The sequence below is a fragment of the Balaenoptera ricei genome, chromosome 5 (assembly GCF_028023285.1).
Source record: "Balaenoptera ricei isolate mBalRic1 chromosome 5, mBalRic1.hap2, whole genome shotgun sequence".
In the NCBI taxonomy this organism is placed as follows: Eukaryota; Metazoa; Chordata; class Mammalia; order Artiodactyla; family Balaenopteridae; genus Balaenoptera; species Balaenoptera ricei.
In genome coordinates, this window is record NC_082643.1 from 41,303,561 (window position 1) to 41,317,912 (window position 14,352).

At 36.1% G+C, this 14,352-nt stretch overlaps 1 protein-coding gene across 1 annotated transcript in view; it reads left to right on the forward strand.

Annotated features, from left to right (window-relative positions):
• Positions 1-3,178: 3,178 nt before the first annotated feature.
• The window catches only part of MAPK10 (mitogen-activated protein kinase 10), a 181,594-nt gene continuing 170,420 nt past the window's right edge, over positions 3,179-14,352 (forward strand). Inside the window, exon 1 of the mRNA XM_059923980.1 lies at positions 3,179-3,247. The gene's annotated coding sequence lies outside the window, so the exon portion shown is untranslated. The remainder of the gene's footprint in view (positions 3,248-14,352) is intronic.

Here is a 14,352-nt window from a genome sequence, read left to right on the forward strand (position 1 = left end):
TTGATGAGTAAAATACTGTCTTATTTTTTATTTCTTTGCGATTAAGATCAAAACCCTTTTAAAAAAATTACTTTGATAGCCATTTTGTGTTGGGACTATTTTGTTGTACTGACTACCTTGCTTGGTGTCTATGTCTCTCTTTGGTGAAGGAAGAAGGTGACCTGTAATGTTAATTAGTTCTCTTTCAACTGGTTGCCAATTGTACTATTTTTCATCATCAAAATTAGAATTTTTCTTATCAAAATTAGAGCACTTTAATTTCCATTATATGTTGGTGATAAACTGACCTTTTTTTGTTTGTATGTTTCATCGTTCTCATTATATTGGTTCTATACTGTGTTTTAAATTGACTTATTTCTAAAGCACCATTTTTTCTACCTTAATACTTTATTTTGTGCCCATCTGTCTTCCTTCAGTCCAATTGTTCTTTTCTGAGGATTCTGACTCCTATCTCTAGTTGTTTTTAAGATTTTATCACTGTTTGGCTCTTCTACAGTTACTTGTAATATTTCTAGGCATGGATTTGTTCTTATCTATCCTGCTAAGGACTTCATTCTGTTTTTCAGCTTTTTAGGAGAATTAACGGTCATTATTACTTCAGATATTCTCCTTGCCCTTTCTATTTATTTGCTTTGTTCCTTCTGGAACTCCAATTATATTTATTTTGGACCTTGTTAATATATTGTATATGTCTCTCAATCTTTCATATTTTCCATCTCTTTATTATTCGAGCATAAATTCCTGTGAATTCCCTTCCAGTTCATTAGCTCAACTGTTTATATTTAACCTGTTGAACCTATTAGGCTTTTAATTTAAAAGCTACTTTTTCCACAACTTCTAGTTAATTCATTTTCAAATCTATCCATTTTTCCTCTAATCATGGTGATAGCTTATTTCTCATGGCATTTATTCTGACTCTTTAATTATTTTATTCATTCCTACGTATGGTCTTTCCAATTGTTTTTTGTCATGTCTAAAGTTCTTGTGGTGGTAATACTTCTTTTATAGTATCTGACGATGCTCACTTGTGGTGTTTGCTTTCCTTGTGATATTTATGGAAAATGTGTATTCATCTTTCAGTGTTTTTTTTTTTTTTTTTCATTTCTTGTACCTGGTAACTTCCAGTGGTGTGCTAGTAAATGTTTAATTATTCGTTCTCTGAGAAAAAGTGCTCGGGTTTGTAGCATATCCCCAGCACAGCCAATTTTAAACTACTGAAGTGGTGTCATCAAGCATGGAGGTGGGAAGGGATGTGCACACTCAGGTTTTGTAAGCTGGTTGTAGGAGCCAACTTCAGAACACCACTGGCAATTTTCCTTTTATAATATAAATTCAGCTGTGTTAATTTTTGTTATAGTTTACCCAGTGCATGTAGAGTTTTGTGATATGAGTTTCCATTAGCTAACTCTTGCAGGACCAGAAGCAATGCTATATGTTCAAAATTAAGAAAGCTTAAAAATGTTTGTATGTTATAATTCTTGGATTGGTGAATTTCACCATTTCTACATCTTTTATATGTCCTATCTCTTAATACTCCACCCTTTTTCTTATGCATTTGCCTCATTCCCCCATCATCTCTTACATTCTGGTCTCTATTGCTTTACTCCTGCTAAATAAGCTTATCAAAGGATTTCTGTGGAAGGAATCATCTTGTTACATAAACAATATTTTAAGAGATACTTAGCTTTTAGAGGTAGACAAGCACAGACTCCTTAGAAGGAGATAGCATATCTCCTGAAGCTAATGATGTACTCCTAGATATTTGTGGGTAGAGTGTGTTAAATCAGAGGCAACCTTTTTCTGTAAATGGTGAGATAGTAAATATTTTAGACTTTGCAGACCATACAGTCCCTCTCCCAACTACTGAACTCTGCCATTATAGTGTGAAAGCAGCCATAGATAATATGTAAACTAATAGATGGCTGTGTTCCAATAAAACTTTATTTATAAGAAAGTAATGAGTTGAATTTGGTGCATGGGCTACAGCTTACTGAGCCCTGCTCTAAATGATAGTCCATGGATGTAAAGATTTAATAACATTTTAAAGTGAGCATATGCATAGTTGTTAATAGAAAATTAAATTTAATTTCATTTTCTATATCAGCACTTGAAAAGATAATTACTAGTTTTTAGATATAATTACTTTTTCTTTTGCACATGGTTAGGAGAACCATTTTGGGCATAGAAGAGACAGAGTGTTTTTTGTAATTAACAATGACTTTGTATTTTAATCTTGTATATGTGCCTGCTGGCTATTAAGAGAGTCATTTATAATAAATCTGATATGTGTTAAATACAAAAATTATTTATAGACGATGAGTTTGTGGTATACGAACTCAACTTGGAAACTGCTGGACCTTAGACTGTTTTTTGGAATCAGTAGTTCATTTCGTTTTCCCTTGCATATATTGCATTTCAGTGACAAACCATGGGAGCCTGGAACTGCCCAGAACAATTTGATTTTTTCATCTGTGAAGATTCTCAAACCTCCTGTAGTTTAGTTGGCATATCTCACATGCAAAAGAATTTAAGTATTGATCTAAGCTATTAAAACACATCATAGTTACATTCTTTTATAGCAACTGCTGTGCACCAGTTCAACCTAATGAATTCTCAAGTGTATCTCATTTTTACAACTTGGCCTACTGCTTTGCTCAGAGTAGCCATTAACTCCTATCGGCATGTAATGAGGAGAAACTCAGTAGAGTACATAGCAGGAAATAAACATATGAGGGTTTTCCCAAAAGACCAACCAGTAATTGAAAGCACTAAACTCCCCAAATTATCATCCCCTCCCTTTTCAAACTACTCATAGGTCCTATATTGTACCAAAATGTTGTCACTAATTCCACTTTAGACTAATATCAAGATAGTGCCCTGGCCATTTGTGTTGTTCCTATGCAATGGTGCCAAATGTTCTCTGCCAGGCTACTAGGAAGTATAATTACCAAACTAGTTTTCTGTAATTCACTAGGATTATCATACTGAACATTCTCTTTCCTTTAATGTCCCTTTGAGGAACAAGAAGATTCTGCCTTGACTTAGTGACTTAGTCATAGAGCTACATTTGGAATCTTTATAATGCAAACCAGGAAAGGTCAAGATGCTTGCTTTTCATAGCAAGATTATTCATTCATTAAAAATTAAAATACATTGTTCATTTCAGGTGGGGGGCTGGATGTTATTATTTCCCACATGCCCAGTTTAACAGTACAGAACAAAAATAGCCCTGCATGGTAACATTTTTGCAGGTATCTTTGCTGGACTCTTTCATACTTTCACTACTGCAAACTTCTCATTCTTAATTTGTTCTCATCAAATTTATTGAAAATTCATAGGTCTCAATATGAAAAGATAATGAAAATAGTTAGATCTGTGGTAGAGAAAGAAAGAAGCTTTTTTCCTTTGATTCACTTTTTATTCAATAAACATTTACTCAACATTAGCTCTACACTAAGAATAGCACTGGGCCCTGGAGTTGTGAACATGAATAAAACATAATCACTTTCCCCAAGAAGGTCATAATGTAGTATGGAACAGACATATGAACAAACAGTTACAATATTATAAGATACTTGTAATAAAAATACGAACAAAGTGCTGTGAGAAGACTAAGGGAAGAATGAGGAGTGGCTGAGAGAACATTTCTCCATTTAACACGTGCTACAAGATAGTGAAACAACAATGGAACCACGTATTTTAAATGCTGGAAATGAGAATTTGGAAAATGGAAATAAAATAAAAATGCCATTTATAATAACATGAAAACATAAATGCTTAAAAATAAACTTAAATGCATGAAAGGGCTGTAAACATAAAATATATGATTAAATATAAAATACTTTTCTTTGTAAGTTCTTAATTTCTTTAAAATAGAATGGCTTATGCAAAGAAAAAATAATGGCAATGTGTTGTGGAGTTTATAAAATATGTATAATTAAAATATATGACAACAATAGCTGAAAGGAAAATTGAAGCATACTATTGTAAGTTTCTTAAACTATATGTGTGAAGTAGGATAATATTACTTGAACCTACTTTACTAAAAATAAGTGCATATTGCAAACTCTAGAACAACCATTAAAAAAAGAAGAAAAAGAAATATAACAATTTATTGTATAAAATAAAATGGGAAACAAAAAGATACACAGTTCTTCCAAAAAAAGCTCAGAAGGAAGAAAAATGGAATAAAGAATATAGGGATATAGGAGCTTCAAGATGGCAGAAGAGTAAGACGTGGAGATCACCTTCCTCCCCACAAATACATCAGAAATACATCTACATGTGGAACAGCTCCTACAGAACACCTACTGAACGCTGGCAGAAGACCTCAGACCTCCCAAAAGGCAAGAAGCTCCCCACGTACCTGGGTAGGGCAAAAGAAAAAAGAAAAAACAGAGAAAAAAGAATAGAGACTGGACTTGCACCAGTGGGAGGGAGCCGTGAAGGAGGAAAGGTTTCCACACACTAGGAAGCCCCTTCGCGGGCGGAGACTGCGGGTGGCAGAGGGGGGAAGCTTCGGAGCCACAGAGGAGAGCGCAGCGACAGGGGTGCGGAGGGCAAAGCAGAGAGATTCCCGCACAGAGGATCAGTGCCGACCAGCACTCACCAGCCCGAGAGGCTTGTCTGCTCACCTGCCAGGGCAGGCAGGGGCTGGGAGCTGAGGCTCGGGCTTCGGTCGGATCGCAGGGAGAGGACTGGTGTTGGCGGCTTGAACACAGCCTGAAGGGGTTAGCACACCACAGCTAGCTGGGAGGGAGTCCGGTAAAAGGTCTGGAGCTGCCGAAGAGGCAAGAGACTTTCTCTTCCCTCTTTGTTTCCTGGTGCGCGAGGAGAGGGGATTCAGAGCACCGCTTAAAGGAGCTCCAGAGACGGGCACGAGCCGTGGCTATCAGCGCGGACCCCAGAGACGGGCAGGAGACACTAAGGCTGCTGCTGCAGCCACCAAGAAGCCTGTGTGCGCGCACAGGTCACTCTCCACACCGCCCCTCCCGGGAGCCTGTGCAGCCCGCCACTGCCAGGGTCCCGTGATCCAGGGACAACTTCCCTGGGAGAACACGCGGCGAGCCTCAGGCTGGTGCAAAGTCACGCTGGCCTCTGCCACCGCAGGCTCGCCCCGCATCCATACCCCTCCCTCCCCCCGGCCTGAGTGAGCCATAGCCCCCGAATCAGCTGCTCCTTTAACCCTGTCCTGTCTGAGCAAAGAAAAGACACCCTCAGGTGACATAAACAAAGAAGCGGGTCCAAATCCAAAGCTGAACCCCGGGAGCTGTGCAAACAAAGAAGAGAAAGGGAAATTTCTCCCAGCAGCCACAGGAGCAGTAAATTAAATCTCCACAATCAACTTGATATACCCTGCATCTGTGGAATACCTGAATAGACAACAAATCATCCCAAATTGAGGGGGTGGACTTTGGGAGCAAAGATATATATATATATTTTTCCCTTTTTCTCTTTTTGTGAGTGTGTATGTGTATGCTTCTGTGTGTGATTTTTGTCTGTATAGCTTTGCTTTTGCCATTTGTCCTAGGGTTCTGTCTGTCTGGTTTTATTGTTTTGTTTTTTTATTACTTAAAATTTTTTTTCTTAATAATTATTTTTTATGTTAATAACTTTATTTTTATTTTATTTTTTAATCTTCTTTCTTTCTCTCTTTCTTTCTTTCCTTCTTTCTTTCTTTCTTTTCTTTTCTTTTCTTTTCTTTTCTTTTCTCCCTTTTATTCTGAGCTGTGTGGAGGACAAGCTTTTGGTGCTCCAGCCAGGCATCAGGGCTGGGCCACAGAGGTGGGAGAGCCAAGTTCAGGACACTGGTCCAAAAGAGACTCCCAGCTCCGTGTAATATCAAACAGCGAAAATCTCCCAGAGATATCCATCTTAATGCCAAGACCCAGCTCCACTCAACGACCAGCAAGCTGCAGTGCAGGACACCTTATGCCAGACAACTAGCAAGACAGGAACACACCCCCTTCCATTAGCACAGAGGTTGCCTAAAATCATAATAAGGCCACAGACACCCCAAAACACACCACCAGACGTGGACCTGCCCACCAGAAAGACAAGATCCAGCCTCATCCACCAGAACACAGGCACTAGTCCCCTCCACCAGGAAGCCTACACAACCCACTGAACCAACCTTAGCCACTGGGGACAGACACCAAAAACAACTGGAACTATGAACCTGCAGCCTGAGAAAAGGAGACCCCAAACACAATAAGTTAAGCAAAATGAGAAGACACAGAAACACACAGCAGATGAAGGAGCAAGGCAAAAACCCACCAGACCTAACAAATGAAGAGGAAATAGGCAGTCTACCTGAAAAACAATTCAGAATAATGATAGTAAAGATGATCCAAAATCTTGGAAATAAAATAAATACAAGAAACGTTTAACAAGGACCTAGAAAAACTAAAGAGCAAACAAACAATGATGAACAACACAATAAATGACATTAAAAATTCTCTAGAAGGGATCAATGGCAGAATAACTGAGGCAGAAGAACGGATAAATGACCTGGAAGATAAAATAGTGGAAATAACTACTGCAGAGCAGAATAAAGAAAAAATAATGAAAAGAATTGAGGACAGACTCAGAGACCTCTGGGACAACCTTAAATGCAACAACATTCGAAGTATAGGGGTCCCATAAGAAGAAGAGAAAAAGAAAGGGTCTGAGAAAATATTTGAAGAGATTATAGTTGAAAATTTCCCAAGTATGGGAAAGGAAATAGTTAATCAAGTCCAGGAAGCACAGAGAGTCCCATACAGGATAAATCCAAGGAGAAACACGCCAAGACACATATTAATCAAACTATCAAAAATTAAATACAAAGAAAAAATATTAAAAGCAGCAAGGGAAATACAACAAATGACACACAAGGGAATCCCCATAAGGTTAACAGCTGATCTTTCAGCAGAAACTCTGCAAGCCAGAAGGGAGTGGCAGGATATACTTAAAGTGATAAAAGAGAAAAATCTACAACCAAGATTACTCTATCCAGCAAGGATCTCATTCAGATTTGACGGAGAGATTAAAAGCTTTACAGACAAGCAAAAGCTAAGAGAATTCAGCACCACCAAACCAGCTTTACAACAAATGCTAAAGGAACTTCTCTAGGCAGGAAACACAAGAGAAGGAAAAGACCTAAAATAATAAACCAAAAACAATTAAGAAAATTGTAATAGGAACATACATATCGATAATTACCTTGAATGTAAATGGATTAAATGCTCCAACCAAAAGACACAGACTAGCTGGATGGATACAAAAACAAGACCCATATATGTGCGCCTAGAAGAGACCCACTTCAGACCTAGGGACACATACAGACTGAAAGTGAGGGGATGGAAAAAGATATTCAATGCAAATGGAAATCAAAAGAAAGCTGGAGTAGCAATTCTCATACCAGAAAAAATAGACTTTAAAACAAAGACTATCACAAGAGACAAAGAAGGACACTACATAATGATCAAGGGATCGATCCAAGAAGAAGATATAACGATTGTAAATATTTATGCACACAACATAGGAGCACCTCAATACATGAGGCATGTACTAACAGCCATAGAAGGGGAAATTGACAGTAACACAATCATAGTAGGGGACTTTAACACCCCACTTTCACCAATGGACAGATCAACCAAAATGAAAATAAATAAGGAAACACATGCTGTAAATGATACATTAAACAAGATGGAATTAATTGATATTTATAGGACATTCCATCCAAAAGCAAGAGAATACACATTTTTCTCAAGTGCTCATGGAACATTCTCCAGGATAGATCATATCTTGGGTCACAAATCAAGCCTTGGTAAACTTAAGAAAATTGAAATCATATCAAGTATCTTTCCTGGTGAAAACACTATGAGACTAGATATCAATTACAGGAAAATATATGTAAGAAATACAAACATATGAAGGCTAAAAAGCACACTACTTAATAACCAAGAGATCACTGAAGAAATCAAAGAGGAAATCAAAAAATACCTAGACACAAATGACAAGGAAAACACAACCACCCAAAACCTGTGGGATGCAGCAAAAGCAGTTCTAAGAGGGAAGTTTATAGCTATACAAGGTTACCTTAAGAAACAAGAAACACTTTAAATAAGCAACCTAACCTTACACCTAAAGCAATTAGAAAAAGAAGAACAAAAAACCCCCAAAGTTAGCAGAAGGAAAGAAATCATAAAGATCAGATCAGAAATAAATGAAAAAGAAATGAAGGAAACAATAGCAAAGATCAATAAAACTAAAAGCTGGTTCTTTGAGAAGTTAAAAAAAATTGATCAACCATTAGCCAGACTTATCAAGAAAAAAAGGGAGAAGACTCAAATCAATAGAATTAGAAATGAAAAAGGAGAACTAGCCACTGACACTGCAGAAAGACAAAGGATCATGAGAGATTACTACAAGCAACTCTATGCCAATAAAATGGACAACCTGGAAGAAATAGACAAATTCTTAGAAATGCACAACCTTCCGAGACTAAACCAGGAAGAAATAAAAAATCTGAAGAGACCAATCACAAGCACTGAAATTGAAACTGTGATTAAAAATCTTCCAACAAACAGAAGCCCAGGACCAGATGAGCTTCACAGGTGAATTCTATCAAATATTTAGAGAAGATGTAACAGCTATCCTTCTCAAACTCTTCCAAAAAGAAGCAGAGGGAGGAACACTCCCTAACTCCTTCTACGAAGCCACCATCACTCTGATACCAAAACCAGACAAAGATGTCACAAAGAAAGAAAACTACAGACCAATATCACTGATGAACATAGACACAAAAATCCTCAACAAAATACTAGCAAACAGAATCCAAAAGCACATTAAAAGGATCATACACTATGATCAAGTGGGGTTTATCCCAGGAATGCAAGGATTCTTCAATATATGCAAATCAATCTACGTGATACACCATATTAACAAACTGAAGGAGAAAAACCATATGATTATCTCAATAGATGCAGAGAAAGCTTTTGACATAATTCAACACCCATTTATGATAAAAACCCTCCAGAAAGTAGGCATAGAGGGAATTTTCCTCAACATAATAAAGGCCATATATGACAAACCCACAACCAACATCATCCTCAATGGTGAAAAACTGAAACCATTTCCACTAAGATCAGGAACAAGACAAGGTTGTGCACTCTCACCACTATTATTCAACATAGTTTTGGAAGTTTTAGCCACAGCAATCAGAGAAGAAAAAGAAATAAAAGGAATCCAAATTGGAAAAGAAGAAGTAAAGCTGTCACTGTTTGCAGATGACATGATACTATACAAAGAGAACCCTAAGATGCTACCAGAAAACTACTAGAGCTAATCAATGAATTTGGTAAGTAGCAGGATACAAAATTAATGCACAGGAATCTCTTGCATTCCTATACACTAATGATGAAAAACATGAAAGTGAAATTAAGGAAACACTCCCATTTACCATTACAATAAAAAGAATAAAATATCTAGGAATAAACCTACCTAAGGAGACAAAGACCTGTATGCAGAAAATTATAAGACACTGATGAGAGAAATTAAAGATAATACAAATATATGGAGAGATATACCATGTTCTTGGATCGGAAGAATCAACATTGTGAAAATGACTCCACTACCCAAAGCAATCTACAGATTCAATGCAATCCCTATCAAACTACCACTGGCATTTTTCACAGAACTAGAACAAAAAATTTCACAATTTGTATGGAAACACAGAAGACCCCGAATAGCCAAAGCAATCTTGAGAACGAAAAATGGAGCTGGAAGAATCAGGTTCCCTGACTTCATACTATATTACAAAGCTACAGTAATCAAGACAGTTTGGCACTGGCACAAAAACAGAACTATAGATCAATGGAATAGGATAGAAAGCCCAGAGATAAACCCACGCACATATGGTCACCTTATCTTTGATAAAGTAGGCAAGAATATATGATGGAGAAAAGACAGCCTCTTCAATAAGCGGTGCTGGGAAAACTGGACAGCTACATGTAAAAGAATGAAATTAGAACATTCCCTAACACCATACACAAAAATAAACTCAAAATGGATTAAAGACCTAAATGTAAAGCTAGATACCATCAAACTCTTAGAGGAAAACCTAGGCAGAACACTCTATGACATAAATCACAGCAAGATCCTTTTTGACCCACCTCCTAGAGAAATGAAAATAAAAACAAAAATAAACAAATGGGGCCTAATGAAACTTAAAAGCTTTTGCACAGCAAAGGAAACCGTAAACAAGACTAAAAGAGAACCCTCAAAATGGGAGAAAATATTTGCAAATGAAGCAAATGACAAAGGATTAATCTCCAAAATTTACAAGTAGCTCATGCAGCTCAATAACAAAAAAACAAAAAACCCAATCCAAAAATGGGCAGAAGACCTAAATAGACATTTCTCCAAAGAAGATATACAGATTGCCAACAAACACATGAAAGAATGCTCAACATCATTAATCATTAGAGAAATGCAAATCAAAACTACAATGAGATATCGTCTCACACCGGTCAGAATGGCCATCATCAAAAAATCTAGAAACAATAAATGCTGGAGAGGGTGTGGAGAAAAGGGAACCCTCTTGCACTGTTGGTGGGAATGTAAATTGGTACAGCCACTATGGAGAACAGTATGGAGTTTCCTTAAAACACTAAAAATAGAACTACCATACGACCCAGCAATCCCACTACTGGGCATATACCCTGAGAAAACCATAATTCGAAAATAGTCATGTACCAAAATGTTCATTGCAGCTTTATTTACAATAGCCAGGACATGGAAGCAACCTAAGTGTCCACTGACAGATGAATGGATAAAGAAGATGTGACACATATATACAATGGAATATTACTCAGCCATAAAAAGGAACGAAACTGAGTTATTTGTAGTGAGGTGGATGGACTTAGAGACTGTCATACAGAGTGAAGTAAGTCAGAAAGAGGAAAACAAATACCATATGCTAACACATATATACAGAATCTAAAAAAAAAAAAAAAGCATAAAAGAAAATGGTCAGAAGAACCTAGGGGCAAGATGGGAATAAAGATGCAGGCCTACTAGGGAATGGAGTTGAGTATACGGGGAGGGGGAAGGGTAAGCTGTGAGAAAGTGAGAGAGAGGCATGGACATATATACACTACCAAACATAAAATAGATAGCTAGTGGGAAGCAGCTGCATAGCGCAGGGAGATCAGCTTGGTGCTCTGTGACCATCTAGAGGGGTGGGATAGGGAGGGTGGGATAGAGGGAGCTGCACAAGGGAATAGATATGGGGACATATGTATGTGTATAACTGATTTACTTTGTCATAAAGCAGAAACTGACACACCATTGTAAAGCAATTATACTCTAATAAAGATGTTTTAAAAAAAAAGAAATTGAAAATATAACTACCATATGATCCAGAAATCCCATTTCTGGATATATATCCAAAGAAAATAAACCATTTTCTCAGAGAGATATCTGTACTCCCATGTTCACTCTAGCATTATTCACAGTAGTCAAGGTATAGAAACGTGAGAGTAGAAAAGTGATTGCCACTGGCTTGGTGGGGGAGGAGGAATAGGGTAGGGAGAGGTTTGTAATAGGGCACAGACTATCATTATAAGTTGAGTAAGATCCATAAGAGGATCTAACATATAACATGGTGACTATAGTTCATAGCACTGTATTATATAATCAAAACTTGCTAGAGATTAGAACTTAAATGCTCTCACCAATAAAGGGGGCAGGGAATATGTGAGGTGATGGATGTGTGAATTAACTAGATGGGGGAAATCCTTTCACAACATATACGTATATCAAGTCATCATATTGAATACTTTAAATGCCTTAAACAATTTATTTGTCAATTATACTTCAATAAAGCTAAAAGAAGAAAGAAAAAAAAGAATATAGGGATAAAATACAAAACTAATTGTATGATGGTAGACTTAAATTCAATAACATCCATAATTACTTTAAATGAAAATGGGTAAATGTATCTGTTAAAAGGCAGAGATTATCAACAAGTCATCACTTCTCTTCAATATTGTACTGGAGGCAGGACAATTCGGGAAGAAAAGGCAGATCGGAAAGGGAAAAGCAATAACTGTCTTCACTTGCAGATGACATTTCTGTGTATAAAGAAAATCCTAAACCATCAACAAAATATTTACTAAATTTAATAAGTGAATTTAATAGGGTTCTAGATACAAGGTCACGTGAAAAATCAACTTTATTTTTAGAAATGAGCATTTAGGAAATGGAAATGAAAATATGCCATTTACAATAGCATCAAAAAATATAAATGCTAAAGAACAAACTTAAAAAAATATAAGGTCTATCTATATACTGTAAACTACAAAAGATTGCTGAGATAAATTAGAAAGAACTGAAGTAAATGGACAAATATACTATGATTGTGGATAAAACACCAAATATTAAGATATCTATTCTTTCCCAGGTGATCTATAGTTCTAATGCAATCCCAATCAAAATTCTAGAAGGATTTTTAAAAATTTTGAAATGTTAGGCTGTTTAAAATTAATGTGGAAATGCAGAGGCCTAGAATAGTCCCAAAAATAAAAGAGAAGAAAAATTTGGGGACTTACCTAATTTTAAGACTATTATAAAGCTACACTTATCAAGACAGGATGGTATTAGGGTGAAGATAGACAACAGATAAATGGAATAGAAGAGAATCCTGAAATAGACTTGCATTGGTACAATCAACTGATTTTTTAACCAAGGCAGCAAGGCAACTCAATATTGAAAAGAAAGTCTTTTCACCAAGAATGCTTGAAAAACTGCATATCATTAAGGAATAGAAGTGAACCTTAACATATACATCACACCATGAATTAAAATTAATTGGAGAGGTATCATAGACCTAAAAGTAAAATCAACAATGTAGAGCTTCATGAAGAAAATGTGGAAGAATATCCTCATGAACCTGGATTAGGAAAGATCCCTTGACAAAATCAAGAAAGCACTAATAATAAAAGGAAAATAAATCATAAAATAAATTTCATAAAAATTAAATATTACTCACTAAAAGACAGCATCAATAAGCTGAGTATGCAAGCTACAGACTGAAAGAAAATATTCATAATCATGTAACTGACAGTAAACTTTAATCTGAAATAGAGAATTTCTGCAATTTGTATAAAAAGACAAACAACTCGCTTCCGCCACCCACAGTCCCGCCAAATGGGCAAAGTATTATACTTGAAAAGTCACTCTACCGAGTAAGATAAATAAATGGCCAATAAACTCATGAGAAACATTCTCAACACTATTAGTCATCAGGGAAATAAAAAATAAAACCATAATGAAATACTACTAAACACTCACTAGAATGATTAAAATTTAGAAAACTGATAACACCAAATGTTGGCAAGGATGTGAAGCAACTAAATTTTTATGCATTGCTACAAGGGGTAGACAATGTGTCTGACAATTTTTAATAAGTTAAATATATTCCTATCCCACGATCCAACAATTCCTTCTTTAGGTATTTTTGCCAAAAGAAATGAAAACATATTTGTGCAAAAATACATGTATATAAATGTTCGTGCAGCATTATTGATATCCAAAAAATAGAAACACCTCAAATGTCTAAAAGCAGAATAGAGAATAAACTGATACATTTTACTCAGCAACAAAAAGAACAACTACTGATACTTACGCCAACATGGATGAATTCTAAAAGAAACCCAATGAAAAAGAGTATATACTGTATGATTTCATTTATATGAGCTCTAGAACAAGAAAAACTAATCTATATGGAGAAAGAAGTTAGAACATTGTTGCATGGGGGGTGGGGACTATTGTCAAGAAAAGGGTATGGGGATTTTCAGACTTTACCTTCATTGCAATGTGAGTTACATGGATATATGCATTTGTCAGAACTCATCAACCTGCACACTTTAGAACTGTTCATTTTGCTGTGTGTAAACTATACCTGGGCAAACTAAATTTTTAAAAAATTAAAAATAAGAAGTGGAGGTAACTATCTGGCAAAAATTATACATGAATCTCATGGAAATGCAATAAAATAATCTCACAGATTGAAATTTGAGGAGTAAATTGTTTCTTTTTTTGTTCTGTTTTACTTTTTACTTATTTTATGACTGTATGTTAGTAACTTTTTTTCCTGTAGTGGATTTAGTTTCTCATATAACAGAAAGTCTAGAATTAGAAAACTCCAGAATTTCTTAATTCAGTAGTTTAATGGTATCATCAAGCACAGAGTTCTTTCTATTGTTCTGCTTTACACTGCTCAGCATTTCTTCTCAAGATCATTTCCTATTAGTGGCTTTACGAGCGTTTTGGTTCCGGACATCCATGAAGAGATAACAATGCCTA